This window comes from Prionailurus bengalensis, chromosome A1 (assembly GCF_016509475.1).
Source record: "Prionailurus bengalensis isolate Pbe53 chromosome A1, Fcat_Pben_1.1_paternal_pri, whole genome shotgun sequence".
NCBI lineage: Eukaryota > Metazoa > Chordata > Mammalia > Carnivora > Felidae > Prionailurus > Prionailurus bengalensis.
In genome coordinates this window covers 154,490,534-154,505,990 of record NC_057343.1, presented here as the reverse complement: position 1 = coordinate 154,505,990, position 15,457 = coordinate 154,490,534, and the positions used below count along the sequence as shown (strand labels likewise).

Below are 15,457 nucleotides of genomic sequence, written 5' to 3'. Positions count from 1 at the left end.
GGGTGGCTAACTTGGTTAAGCATCCGACTTTCAGTTTCACCTCAGGTCATGATCTGGTGGTTCATGAGTTTGAGCCCCACAATGGGCTCCATGCTGATAACTCAGAGTCTGCTTGTGATTTTCTTTCTCCCTCTCTCTCTCTCTCTCTCTCTCTCTCTGCCTCTCCCTTGCTCGCTCGCTCTCTCTGTCTCTCTCTCTCAAAATAAATAAATAAACTTTTAAAAAATACATAATAGTAAAATGAAATAGCAATGGACTGGAAATGAGAAGACTTGAATTCGAATTCTGATGTCCCTACTTATTTTACAAGCTGTGGGATCATGTACACAATTCTTAAACTCTATAAGCCTTCCTTTCATTATTTACAAAATGGTGGTGAAACTGTTGGCAAAACTGGATGTAGCATGTGAGAGAAAACAGGAGGTCAAGGATGAGTAAACAAATTAAAGGATGATTTTGCTATTTATGAAGATAAGGACGATGGCAGGAAAACAAGGAAAAAAATAGGGTTATTTTGATGTGTTAAATTTGAAATATCTATATTATACAAGCCAAGAGAGCAAGTAGGCAGTTCAATATACAAATCTACAGTTCAAGGAAAGTATCTGAACCAAAGATACAAACGTTACTCATATATTTATAGTTACTTCCACTTACTATGCACCAAACAATGCAACAGATCCTATAGGTAAGTAATTTATTCCTCGAGACAAACTTGAGTTCACAATGAGTATTATTATCATAATTATTGTTATCTTCTAACACTTAACACATTATCTGGTTATGTATGTAAGCTACCAAAATGTTTTTTGAATGAATGTTCAGCTTACGGGTGAGGAATTCAAGACTCGGAAAAGAAACTTAACCACATCTAGTAAGTGGCAGAACCAGAATTTGAAATTAAATTTGTCTTGAGTAGACAGTGGGACGTCCAGCTTACAAGCTGTCACCTTCATTTCGCACACGTCAAAAGAGCAAATTTTAATGGGTGATGTTGAGAAGGCAAGATGATTTTTGTTCAGAAGTGTGCCCAGTGCCATACCACGGAAAAGGGAGAGAAGCACAGTCTGGGCCAAACCTCCATGGTTTATTTGGGCAAAAGACAGGTCAGGCCCCTGGATTTTCGTACACAGGTGCCAACAAGAACAAAGGCATCACCTGGAGAGAGGAGACACTGATGGAGTATCTGGATAATCCCAGAAAGTACATCCCTGGAATAAAAATGATCTTTGCTGGCATTAAGAAGGCAAGGGAAAGAGCAGACTTGATAGCTTATCTCAAAAAAAAAAAAAAAAAAAAAAAAAAAAAAAAAAAAAAAAAAAAAAAAAGCTACTAAGGAGCAACAGTTGGCCTCTGCCTTATTTATTATAAAACAACAGCAACAAAAAAATGTCTGATGACTTCTTTCATGTGTCCTGTATTTAAATTGATCTCATACACCAGAATTCAGACCATGAACGGCTGAGAGAATACTTTTTTTGGACAGTGCTGATTTAAGTAATATTGGCTTGTAGTTAAAACATATGATCAGCTCTTTGAACTCTGATAGTAATTCTGGTTCAGCAGGAGCTGTCACTGTTTTCCCCTTCTGAAGATATGACTGGAATTGATAAGCAACGTTCAGCTTTTCACACAGATGGTAAATGTCATCTCTAAACCTATAGGAGATTAGTTTTATATTTAGATTTATATAAGTGGTTATATTGGTATATTTAAATACTGAGGAAATCCCTTCACTGTCTCAGAGAACAGCAAGACTCTGTTGTGTTTCAAGTTGCGTTTGTTAGCCTGTTAAAGGCAAGGGCTGATGATAAGCTGCCAATGTCCACTTTATCTTTTTGGTATTAACTATACCAGTTTAATTAAAACTCCCTACATCTAAAGAGTTGCCTTTTGCTTAACAAAGGGCATTTTAGTATGGTTTATGTACAATATTAAATACAGAATATTTAACATTTCTCACATTTTTATAGGTGATCTATAAGGTCAGATGCTTTTAAGATTCAGTGTGACAAGATACAGCAGCAAACTTGGCTTCCAAATGCTTTACTTAATCAGACCAAGTTATAATTCAGGATTGTCTTCTAAACACCTATTCAAAAACCCAATGGTAGAATGACCATGTATGTATTATTGATAATAATGCTTTTGCCAACTCATCGGAAGGATTAAAATACAAAAGATATATTATCAGCACAAATTTGTAAATTATGTTTAAAGGCTTAGGATAATTAAAAACAAAATCACAGATCATTTAAAAAAAAAAGTTGTCTTCAGTTCCAAATGATTATTCTTAGCCTTACTGCAGAGGTCATATCAGCCACCAAGCAACTTCAAACTCACTAGTTTATTTAATGCACACAATAAACATTTCAGGTAGGGGCAGATGAGAGACCAACACTCAGAGAAGCTGAGTGGCTTGACAATGTTATGCATCTGTTCACTATGCCAGGACTCTCTATCACCCATAGCTAAAGATAATCACATAAGTTGACCATGAAAAACCTTCTAATATAAGGATACTTTGGTACACTAATTATAGAAAACCTTCTACTCCTTGCCTTTTTGAAGGCTGGTTCTGAGGTTTTAGTATGCACTATAGTCAGTGAGACTTTAAAACATTTTATCACGCAAAATGTAGCAAAATAATCTATTACAATAACCATCTGTGATTTATTTTGGCTTCTTTGAAGACCCAAAAAGAATGAGAGATGTTTTTCTCTTCCACCTACCAGACAGCAAATGGACATTAGAGTGCTGGAGGTCTGGAGATTCTCTTGCCAAAGGGGAAAGTTAATGGGCTCCATTCAGAAATGCTTCTGCATAAGGGAGCCTGGGTGGCTCAGTCACTTGAGCTTCTGACTTCAGCTCAGGTCATGATCTCATGGTTCATGAGTTTGAGCTCCACGTCCGGTTCTCTGTGCTGACAGCTCAGAGCCTGGAGCCTGCTTTGGATTCTGTGTCTCCTTCTCTCTCTGTTCCTCCCCGGCTTGTACTCTGTCTCTCTCTCATTCTCTATAAATTAAACATACATTTAAAAAAATTTTTTTCTGGCACAAAAACAGACATATAGACCAATGGAATAGAATAGAAACCCCAGAACTAGACCCACAAACGTATGGCCAACTCATCTTTGACAAAGCAGGAAAGAACATCCAATGGAAAAAAGACAGTCTCTTTAACAAATGGTGCTGGGAGAACTGGACAGCAACATGCAGAAGGTTGAAACTAGACCACTTTCTCACACCATTCACAAAAATAAACTCAAAATGGATAAAGAACCTGAATGTGAGACAGGAAACCATCAAAACCCTAGAGGAGAAAGCAGGAAAAGACCTTTCTGACCTCAGCCGTAGCAATCTCTTACTCGACACATCCCCAAAGGCAAGGGAATTAAAAGCAAAAATGAATTACTGGGACCTTATGAAGATAAAAAGCTTCTGCACAGCAAAGGAAACAACCAACAAAACTAAAAGGCGACCAACGGAATGGGAAAAGATATTTGCAAATGACATATCGGACAAAGGGCTAGTATCCAAAATCTATAAAGAGCTCACCAAACTCCACACCCGAAAAACAAATAATCCAGTGAAAACATGGGCAGAAAACATGAATAGACACTTCTCTAAAGAAGACATCTAGATGGCCAACAGGCACATGAAAAGATGTTCAGCGTCGCTCCTCATCAGGGAAATGCAAATCAAAACCACACTCAGATATCACCTCACGCCAGTCAGAGTGGCCAAAATGAACAAATCAGGAGACTATAGATGCTGGCGAGGATGTGGAGAAATGGGAACCCTCTTGCACTGTTGGTGGGAATGCAAACCGATTCAGCCACTCTGGAAAACAGTGTGGAGTTTCCTCAGAAAATTAAAGATAGATCTACCCTATGACCCAGCAATAGCACTTCTAGGAATTTACCCAAGGGATACAGGAGTACTGATGCATAGGGGCACTTGGACCCCAATGTTTATAGCAGCACTCTCAACAATAGCCAAATTATGGAAAGAGCCTAAATGTCCATCAACTGATGAATGGATAAAGAAATTGTGGTTTGTATACACAATGGAATACTACGTGGCAATGAGAAAGAATGAAATATGGCCCTTTGTAGCAACGTGGATGGAACTGGAGAGTGTGATGCTAAGTGAAATAAGCCATACAGAGAAAGACAGATACCATATGTTTTCACTCTTATGTGGATCCTGAGAAACTTAACAGAAACCCATGGGGGAGGGGAAGGAAAAAAAAAAAAAGAGGTTAGAGTGGGAGAGAGCCAAAGCATAAGAGACTCTTAAAAACTGAGAACAAACTGAGGGTTGATGGGGGGTGGGAGGGAGGGGAGGGTGGGTGATGGGTATTGAGGAGGGCACCTTTTGGGATGAGCACTGGGTGTTGTATGGAAACCAATTTGACAATAAATTTCATATACTGAAAAAAAATTTTTTTTTTCAAAGAAATGCTTCTGCTTACAGAGGCCATAGACTCTGGTGAGGGGCCTAGGGATGACAGCTCTATCTGAGAGCATGAGGATATTTTCTCTGAGCCTGGAAAAATAAAAGGTATTGGGGATGTATGAGGCGTAGAGACCTCTCCTTTTTTGCACATAGTGCCTTGGATGAGGCGGAAGGTTTTGGGATGGACTTTGGGAGCTAAGTTAGTGGCTCTTCACTCTGCCTAGAAACTTCCCCCCCCAAATATTCATGTGGCTGGTTCCTCACTTTATCCAGGACTCTATTCACAGGTCATGAGCTTCTGAAATGCCTTCCTGATCACTCAAAATTAGTCCTTCCTGACCTTCTCTCTTTTTTGTCCTTTATTACTTTCCGGTTCTAACGTCAACCTGAAATTTTATAACATACATGTTGTACCTATGTATTTATATATTTATTTATGTAGAGGCTTTTTTTTCTTCTCCCCCACCAAAATTTATGCCCTTTGAAGGCAGGGATTTGGGGTTGTTGTTTTTTTTCAACATTACATAATACACGGTAAGGTATCAATAAATACTTGTTATGTGATAAATTTACCATATACCTTGAAAGGACATGAAGCATTAAAATGTAATTTTTAGGGCCCCCCAAAATTTAACTTTTTGTAATTTTCAAATTTTTTATTAAATATTGTGTGTGTGTGTTTATTTGTTTGATTTTATGTTTATTTATTCTTAAGAGAGAAGAAACAGAGTGAGCAGGGGAGGGGCAGAGAGAGAGGGAGACACAGAATCCGAAGCAGGCTCCAGGCTCTGAGCTGTCAGCACAGAACCTGACGCAGGGCTTGAACTCATTAGCTGTGAGATCATGACCTAGGCCAAAGTCGGACGCTTAACCGACTGAGCCACCTAGGTGTCTCAAGGATGTTCAGTTTTAAACCAGAAAAGTTCCCAGCAAACCGGGACAAGCTGGTTACCCTACCTAGGCCTCCTAGCCATCAAAGACCATCCTTCAATTCAGTAACTAAAGGGTAATAATGCCTGACATTGGTTAAATATTATGACTGTTGTTTGTTGTTGCACCTGCTTATACTCCCAATAACAGATTATGTGTTTCATTTCTCCCTCTCTTTGCCATCACCTGTTATAGTCCTAATGTTTCATTTTTATTATCCAGCAGTAGGAAATATATTCTCATTTTAATATTTTCATTTTCTTAATGTGATGGATCATCCTTTCATAGGATAACTGGCTATTCATGTGTGTTTACAAAAGTGTTTCACCATGGCAGAGAGAGGCTGATATGACCAGGCTAAGTAAATGGCTCCAGGCTGTTCAAAAATTTCATTTTCAATAGTCTTTTAAAAACCAAAGCTTTGGAGGGGCTCCTGGGTGGCTCATTCAGTTGAGACCTCTAGATTTCAGCTCAGGTCATGATCCCAGGATCATGGAATCAAGCCCCACGTCAAGCTCCATGCTGAGCGTGGAGCCTGCTTGAGATTCTCTCTCTTTCTCCCTCTCTCTCTCTAAAAATAAAAACAAAATAAGAAATAAAAACCAAAGTTTTAGAAAAATTCTCTGGCCCAGCCTTACTTAGAGTGACGTGGCTCTGCATCTCCAAATTGGCCATAGTTTGCACCCGAAGCAACTATCACAATGGCAAAAAAAGGTAAACTGATAACCAAAAGCCCTTTCTTCCTTTTTTCACATTGTGTAGGCCACCTGAGCATCCTGTACCATAGTAAAAAAGCAGAGAGTGACAAATTATGGCTAATATTAAATACCTAGCCAAAGCAAGGTGGATAATTAATACATGGATTTTATTTTACTTAGAAACATACAGCAGTATGGTACTATTGCTCTTTCATCTTGTGAGCCATATTTATACTCCCCGCACTAGACTCCTGTGACCACCAAAATAAACACAGTAGAGTCTGCTCTAAATGTGCAATCCATACAATTATATGTCCAAAGTCAGGATGATAACTAGTACAGTCTTGAAAGGAAAAGCAAATGTAAAGACAGAGACTGAAAATGAAATACCATAGTTGGTCCTCTCATCTTTTAAAATGTTTTATGTCTTGAGGAAAGAGTTAGGCTCAAAGAAGGTAACTGAGAAGGCACCATGGAATTACTGCAACCCATGTGTGGTCTGAAAACAGTGACAAAACCTGGTTTAAAAAATTTTTGCCCAAGTTCCATGGCTGAGAGGAATAAAGCATGATTTTAACCTTGATAAACAGTATTTCTGTGGCTTTTACGTCCTCTCAAATCATACATTCATGATCTGTTATACAGATCTTATATGTGACTTGTATAATAACAGATTTTTTGCTTGCTTTCATGATATCCTATTTAAAAGAAAAACAATTCCTTAGGCAATGTTTATAGTGCATTATTCACAATATTTTGGTACGTAGATAGCGAGGGTGGAGGCAGTAACAGAGCTGGAGTAAGAGAATAAGTGGCTCACAAAACTACTTAGAATAAGCTTACTCCTGAGTAACATAATTTAAGCTTGGAAAAGAACCATCCAACCCCAAATACCTCCTAACTCTTTGTTGCAATGCCTGGACCTCCATCATTTGATCCTAATCATTAGGCCTTGAAATTTTTCAACAAGAGTACCCTACATGTTTCTTTTTAAAGGCAACTATTTTCAGAATATGTAACTCAACAATAATACAGCAGGTGAGAAGGAAATGCCAAAGAAGCTGCATCATCCAACACAGAAGTAAAGTTCTTATAATTCCTATAAATGTTCCTTCTGCCCCTACTCAATGACCAAAGAAGTATGAAGGAATCAAAGGCAAGACCTATCTTCTTTACAGCCCACCCTGATCAATAATAATAATGAGTCATTTCCCTACCAGCCCCATTGCCACTTGTCATAGCCAAGTAATGATCTGTTCTTCACCACTGCATCTTAAGACCCCCAGAGGAGCCCAACCAGCATCCGACCATTCATTCACCAAGCCATGAAGATGGAACATCTGGCCTGCATGTTCTAGTTTGTAGGAAATCTTACACTGACTGTCTCATTTCATAAATACAACAAATGTGGGGTTGTTTTACTTTTTAAATATTATTTTTAAAATATAACCTATTAACAGAAACAAAATATAAGGAAACAGTTAAGAATCAGAAAACTAGAGGGGTGCCTGGGTGGCTCAGTTGGTTAAGCTACCGACTTCGGCTCAGGTCATGATCTCAGAGTTTGTGAGTTCGAGCCCCGTGTCAGGCTCTGTGCTGACAGCTCAGAGCCTGGAGCCTACTTCAGATTCTATGTCTCCCCTCTCTCTATGCCTCCCCTTCTCATACTCTGTGTCTCTCTGTCTCTCAATAATAAATAAACATTAAAAATTTTTAAAAAAAAAAAGAATCAGAAAACTAGAATCAGAAAACGGTTAAGTGTCTGACTCTTGGTTTAGGCTCATGTCATGATCTCACGGCTTCATGGGTTTGAGCCCCGCATTGGGCTTTGCACTGGCAGCTTGGGATTCTCTCTCTTTCCCTGTCTTCCTGCACCTCCACCACTCATGCTGTCTCTGCCTCTCTCAAAATAAATAAACTTTAAAAAAAATACAAAGGAAAGAAAGAATTAGAAAACTACTTTTTCATTAAAACCTGAATTACTATTCATGCTGAACATCTGAAGAATTTTCATGACTAGCAGGTAGCTCATTTACTATTCTGTTATTTTTATATGCCGTATCTTTTCATTTAAAGAGCTAAATCCAAAGCCACTTGGAGCAGCAAGAAAAATAAGACAAATCTCTACACACATGTAAACATGGAAACTCATGTCTCAAAAGGAAACTCCTTTTCTCTTTGCATGGGCTTTAGATGGGCTGATATTTGGGGGTGGGGCCGACGCCTTTGGGAGGTAATTAAGTTTAGATGAGGTCATGAGGGTAGTGTCCTCATAATAGAATTAATGCTCATAGAAGAGGAAGAGCTCTCTCTCTGTGTCTTTCCATGTGCACACACTAAGGAGAAGCCGGGTAAGGACATAACCAGAAGACAGCCATGTGCAAACCAGAAAGGGGTCTCTAATCAGACACCGAATCTGCTGGTACCTTGACCTTGGACTTCTCAGCCCCAGACCTGTGAGAAATAATGCTTGTTGTTTCAGCCACCCAGTCTATGATATCTTGTTACAGCAGCCCAAGCTAACTAAGACACCATGTTATACAAAGGCAGGAGAATCGTGCAGTTACTAATATCTGTGGTTATACACACAGAGACACCTACACACACATGGGAAAATAAATGTCCCTCTATTTGAAGGGAAGAGATAAGTCAGGCAATTTGTATTTTTTTAAAATCAAAAGAATAAACAAAATCACATACATAGGATGAACACTGGAGGGGGGGATAAAGGATTTGACATAAATATAATTAGTCATATCAGCAGAGAGAGGTACAGGTTGGTTTTAGTAAACACAGGGTGGTTTTTTAGTGGAAAGTAAATAAGTGCACTGAGGTACTGTACTAATCACATTTGTTCTAACATTGACCTTATAATAATTAAAAATTGATGCTTGCAACATAATACAGCTGTGCAATCATATTTAAACCTAATCATTTCATAGAGAGAGGAAAGTTGTACAAAAAGGTCAAAAACACTTTAATTTCATGACAGTAAATTTACTCTTTATTCCCAAAGTGAAAATGTCTAATTTCTAAAAGAGCAAACCAATAATTACTTATTATAAAGCTATTTTAGTCAATACTTAATTTCTCTATATTGATTAGTGTTTAGACATTTAAAATGTACCCTACAGCAAGAATATGTGTTTACAATACTATTCTCTCTACTGATGTTTGTAAGTATTACAGGTATCGATTTAAGACATGTCTCAAAAATGCCAAACTTAATAGAATCATATAAAATGGAGTTTGATTCTTTCAAAACTGGAATTTAATTTTTAAATGTTTGAATAATAGTGTCCTTAAAGGTCTCTGTATCATGATCATTGTTTCTTCCATTACATATTTTAATGACGAGTGCTCGATTAAACTGTGCGTTATAAATTCTGCCCCTCTCCCAAAAGTAATATGGAAAGAAAATATAAAAATGATCAACTCTACCACTCACAACTGGAACAAAATGTTTTCTCTTTATTTTATGTACTTCTGATTATAAAATAAGGACTGGGATATTATTCCCCCTTAACTTGCATTCTGTGTAACTTAGAGCTCTTTGCAATAAAACGAAATGATGCTTCATCAGGATGTTACTGGGAGTACCAAGGCAATTTACAAACTTTCTATCATTAAGTCTGAGAACATCACTGTGAGGCAGGTATTAATATAACACTTCTCTCTTGAGGAGTTCAATGCACTTTACATAACTTTACTTTATTAACTCTTCCTCGAGCTGGGCTAAAAGGCTAAGTAAGATACCTAACCATGCACCTCATATCCAATGTGTGCATAAAAATAGAGAAGACTCTATCTGGCAACATACTTTAAATTCGCTTTTACTTCTAATCTGGAATTAAAATTTAAGATAAGGCCAATAGGATCACTCAATATATTTGGCTTTTGTTAATACTGATTTTTTTAACAGGTTTCAATTTCATAAATTTGAAGTCAGAGTTAAACACTTAAAAGATGATTAATCCTATTAATTGTTAAGCAGTAATTGTTTTGGAAGATGGATGAAATTCAAGGGTAACAGTCAACTTTTCCCTCTACTAAAATACATCAGAAATTACAAAAGCAGAATATGATCCTGCGGACAGTCATCACAACATCTGTAAGTAAATCTATGCCTTTCTTAGCAAGAGTGCAATGATGCACAAATACAGACACCCAGAAGACAGATATAAAGTGAAGGGTGGGGCACCTGGGTGACTCAGTCGGTTGAGCGTCCGACTTCGGCTCAGGTCATCTCACAGTTCGTGGGTTCGAGCCCCGCGTCCGGCTCTGTGCTGACAGCTCAGAGCCCGGAGCCTGCTTCGGATTCTGTGTCTCCCTCTCTCTCTGTCCCTCCCCCACTCACACTCTGTCTCTCTCTCCTTCAAAAATAAATAAACGTTAAAAAAAATTTTAGGTGAAGGGTACAGAAATACTAATAATAGCTAATAGTGTTTACCCAGTGTCAGCCACTACTTTAATGAACCTACATGTATTAACCCATGTAATTCTCATAACAATTCCCTGAGGAAGGTAATTTTATCCCCATTTGATAGATGAGGAAACTGAGGCTCAGAAAGCTGTGGCTGCCCAAGATTACAAAGTTACTAAGTAGCAGAGCTGGGATACAACCCAGGAAATATGAAATACAGCCAATTATCTAGAAAGGAAGAAAGTTGTTCCCAGCAACCCAAACCATGGTATACCCTATCATAGTGTTCCAAGTCCATAATCTTTTTCCATCCAATTGCAACACTTCCCACCTTGAGGTCAACCTCACAATCAACACAGAACAACTGTTCAAGTTTGTGTATTGTGCTTTCAAAATAAGACACCGAGTATTTAGAAAAGGGTACAAGGAGACAGTATAGTATGATCAGGTGTACAGGACTTTAACAAGCTGCCATTAGATAATTTATTTCTACCCAAGCTTCATAAAATGGAGATCATGGAATTCACTTCCTGATGCTGTAGTCAGAATCAAACAGGTTAATATTAAGGGTTTAACACAGAGGCTCACATGTAGTAAGCACTAAGTAAGTGGTTGCTATTATGTAAGTTAATAAAAAATTATTCATGCCATTCTCAAAACCCTGAAATTCAGAACAATGAAATTTAGCCCATCACAATACTGGTGATAAATTGAACTTAAATGATTGTTTTATCAAATATATGTTCTAGGTATTATGAATGATCTTATTTAATCCTCAGAATAAACCTAAAATTGACATTGGTTATGTCCACTTTTTTTTTAATTTTTTCTTTTATGAGAGGGAGAGCATGAGCAGCGTAGAGGGGCAGAGAGAGAAGAGAGAGAATCTTAAGCAGGCTCCACATCCAGTGCAGTGCCCGATCTTATGACGGTGAGATCACGACCTGAGCCAAAATCAAGAGTCAGACACTTAACTGGATGAGCCACCCAGGTGGCCCATATGCCCACTTTAGATAGGAAAATAAGCTTAGAGATTTTACTTGCCAACTATCCTGACAGTAGTAATTAAATGATCAATCAATTACCTAGATGTTTCCCACAAAGCAGGATGAAAACAAATAAGCAGGGAGATTATTTGACAAACCCTTTCCTCTCAAAAACTAATGGAACTGAAAAAGTTCCTGGACTAAAGTTTCACCTTGTTTAGCTTTTCTATAATCAGAGTAAAGCTGCATCCAAAGAGTAGTCAGAACAGAGATGATAAAGAGAAAAAACACTGCCCCAAAATATATCCTCCATGCCCAGCACATACAAGGTGCTTCTGCTCCTTCCATCAGAGCCACCAAGGAAAACAGCAGGGGCCAAGGTTAGGGCTTTCACAGGGGACAGTGTTAGGGGAAGGCAGGCACGAACTCTGTGCTCAAGGGCTCAGGCCCCAGCCAAAGGGACTGGGACACTGTAAAGCAGATTTGCCTCAAATTAGCTTCCCCTGAACCCAAAGATCCTGTAGAAGTCTGCTTTTGGTCTAACTCATAGAAATCTGCAGAAAAAGAGAAGATACATTACATCAGTCTTTTTCTAACCTCCCTGAACCTTAACCTACCACTATTCTTTAAATTGGAAATGTCTTAGTTATGCAAAACAAAAATACCTCCTGCTGAATTAGGATACTATTCCCTTTCCCTTAATGCAAATAAAACAGTTTTGTCATTTCCATAATACCTACTGTATACAGAAAGAAAATTATCATTTTCATTTAAAGAATATGATTCAGAACTGATTATAATATATAATTTATTACTACAATGACTGAAAAAAGCTTGAAGTGAAAGAATGGAATTTCTTCTTTCACTGGCTAACATACAAGCCAATATGGAGGATGTGGTACACATAATGTAATCATATATAAAAACAGTCACAAGCATAATGACACAGGATTCTCTTACACAAGTGTGAAAAAAAGTGAAAAATAATCAACCCATTGTCAGCAAAACTTTCATTGAAAATATATCCATATTGGGGCACCTGGGTGGCTTGGTCAGTTGAGCGTCTGACTTCAGCTCAGGTCATGATCTCACGGTCCGTGAGTTCGAGCCCCGCATCGGGCTCTGTGCTGACCGCTCAGAGCCTGGAGCCTGTTTCAGATTCTGTGTCTCCCTCTCTCTCTGCCCCTCCCCTGTTCATGCTCTGTCTCTCTCTGTCTCAAAAATAAATAAACATTAAAAAAAATTAAAAATAAAAAAAAGAAAATATATCCATATTATCTCAGGAATCTCAAAGAGCTTGTGTTCCATTACTAACAGGGAGCATGCAACTTAACCATTTCTGCCACATTTAGAATATATGACCTCTCTCGATAACTCAATCAAACTTTTAATAATTGTCATATAAAAGTCAACCTTTTTTTTTTTTACCTATTTTCAGTCACTCATATGATATGACTGAAACACCTAGAATGATTGTGAGCGCAAACAAGGTACTCCAGAAACCCCTTGTTGATGCAATGGTGATTTTAGTCTATTTTCCTGTCCTCTGACCTTAGCGGAGACAGGAGAAATGCTTAGACAGAAACACTGTAGAGATAAGAGGAAGTTGATGAGGGACAAATGCAGAGTAGAACTGAGGAAAACAATGTGGAATGACTCACTGTGCCCTAGTACAGTATGATCCATTTCAGAAGATGCAGTCAGCCACCAACAAAATACGCATTGTAAAACAAAACTTGCTAAAGCATACACTCAGAAAATCAACTACTTCACTGCTTTCCCACTCAATTCCATGCAAATAATTTCCAAACTATCAATCCCTTTCTAACCCTGACCACTTATGTAACTGTAGAGGTGTATTGGGTGATAAGATGGGATATTCTTTCTCCCCAATTCACTCTGTCCTTCCTCCATGGCTTTACTGCTAGCATGGAAGGCATCTTTGGTACAACCTAGTGAAAAGAATTGTTATGGGCTGCCGTCGTGACCCACTGTCACTTTAGTAGGAGAAGTAATCAAAATTAACAAGGAAAACTGTTTACTTGTCTTACAGATTCTTCAGTCTTTTGAATCTAACAACGTATAGAAAAGACCTGACAATGCTCACGCTGGAAGAAGTTAGAGAAGCCTGGGGGAGAGGGGAGAGAACCCACTGAAAAAAGTGAAGTAAGCAACTGGGTAATAGTAGGACTCTCTGGTAATGGAACAGACTTGCCTGTTACCCCCTGCAACAAAGGATCCAACAAAGGGATTAAATTTGGATACCCTGAAAGCACCTCATACTTAAAATTTCTAAAATTAAATTTCCCTGAGAACCAGTTTCTGCTGACTTCCTTGTTTGTTAAGGGTACACTTGTTCTCTCAGGCTCCAAACATGAGTCATCCTGCCTCATTCCTCACCCACCCCCACCATATCTAATTAAACACTAACTTGGGTCTGTTTTTCTCTTCGGCACTTTTTTGCAACTTTCTGCTGCTTTCTTTTCCCATTGCTTCAACTCTAATTTAGTTTTGACCTCACACCTGACTCCCTGACTCTTCCAAACATTCTATCCAGCAGGTGGCTTCAGCTTTGAATTTGAGCTCTGCCTTGATTGGGTCACTATTCTTATCCCAAATATTCTGGGGGCTCTTGGGAGGTTTAGTCAGTTAGGCATCTGACTTTTGATTTTGGCTCAGTTATAATCTCATGATTCATTGGTTCCAGCCCCTTAACAGGCTCCCTGCTGACAGTGTGGAGCCTGCTTGGGATTCTCTCTCTCTCTCCCTGTCTCTCTTCCCCTCAGCTCTCTGTCTCTCAAAATAAAGAATTAAACTTATTTTCTTGAAAAAAGTATTCCAGATCCCCCCTTGTCTGCTGTACAGATACTGCAAGCTACTTCCAAATGCACCCCGAACTGCCTTTCAGTCTTACGTTCTCCTGACTTCCTGGGCACCAGCCATGCTGGCTATAATTCTGTTCCCTACCACACTCTCCTGCCCTGACACCCCACCACCATTGCCTTCTCCTGTAATACAGTCTCCCAGCCCCAGCACATTCCAACCACACACACACACACACACACACACACACACACTTGTTTTGGTGTCAGCTCAGATGTCTTCCATCCCTGTTAAATCTCACTGCACCTTCCCACAGATCCCCCAACAGAAGTTTTTCCTGCTGCCTTCATTTTACAGCAAAACATATTGCTTCATACCATCATTATTATTTTTATTCAAGGATCTCACTTTCCCTACTAGGCTATCTGCCCTTGAAAGGAAGAATCATGTCTTGCTTGTCTTCTTATATCTCTCAGTGAATGGCATACTGCCCCTCACAGACAGAGGGTTCAGGAGCTATTGTATGTGAACAAATGCAGAAACAAAATGATTGCTCCATGTATTGTTTTCAAATAGTGCTTTTCAAGCTTTAGAGTGCCATGGAACTACCTGTGATGCTTATTCAGATATTCTGATTCAAAAGATCTGGTCTGAGAAGCAAGGATGTATATTTTAAATGCTTTTTAAACTAAAACTCCATTTGTTTCCATGGAAAAGGTGCTGTCTGTGCAATTTATAGTCTGAGATATTGAGATAGATCCCACACTAAACTATCATTCTAAAAAAAAAAAGCTTTGTAAAACTGCACACCCCAAATCAACAAAACAATTGATGTGAAATAGTAGTAATAAACACAGATATCATCTGGGGTTAATATTGTTTTAAGGACCAATAATTAGGTCAAATAAATCAAGCAGGGTAATATTTCAGTTGATAGTTTCTACCGAAGATAATTTTCATTCCAAGCAAAAAACTGTTCACAAATATTTACTATAATGCACTACCAAAAAGTGTACAAGAATAATAACCTCTTTCCTTACAGAAAGGGTTTTGGTTGGCAAAGAAATTTCGTTTCCCAAAAATTGAAAAAAAAGTGACTTTAAGACTATAGAATAATAAATAGAAAGGAAAAACCAA

At 38.4% G+C, this 15,457-nt stretch overlaps 1 pseudogene; it reads left to right on the top strand.

Annotated features, from left to right (window-relative positions):
* Positions 1–992: 992 nt before the first annotated feature.
* On the top strand, positions 993–1,291 carry LOC122491161 (annotated as a pseudogene).
* Positions 1,292–15,457: the final 14,166 nt, after the last annotated feature.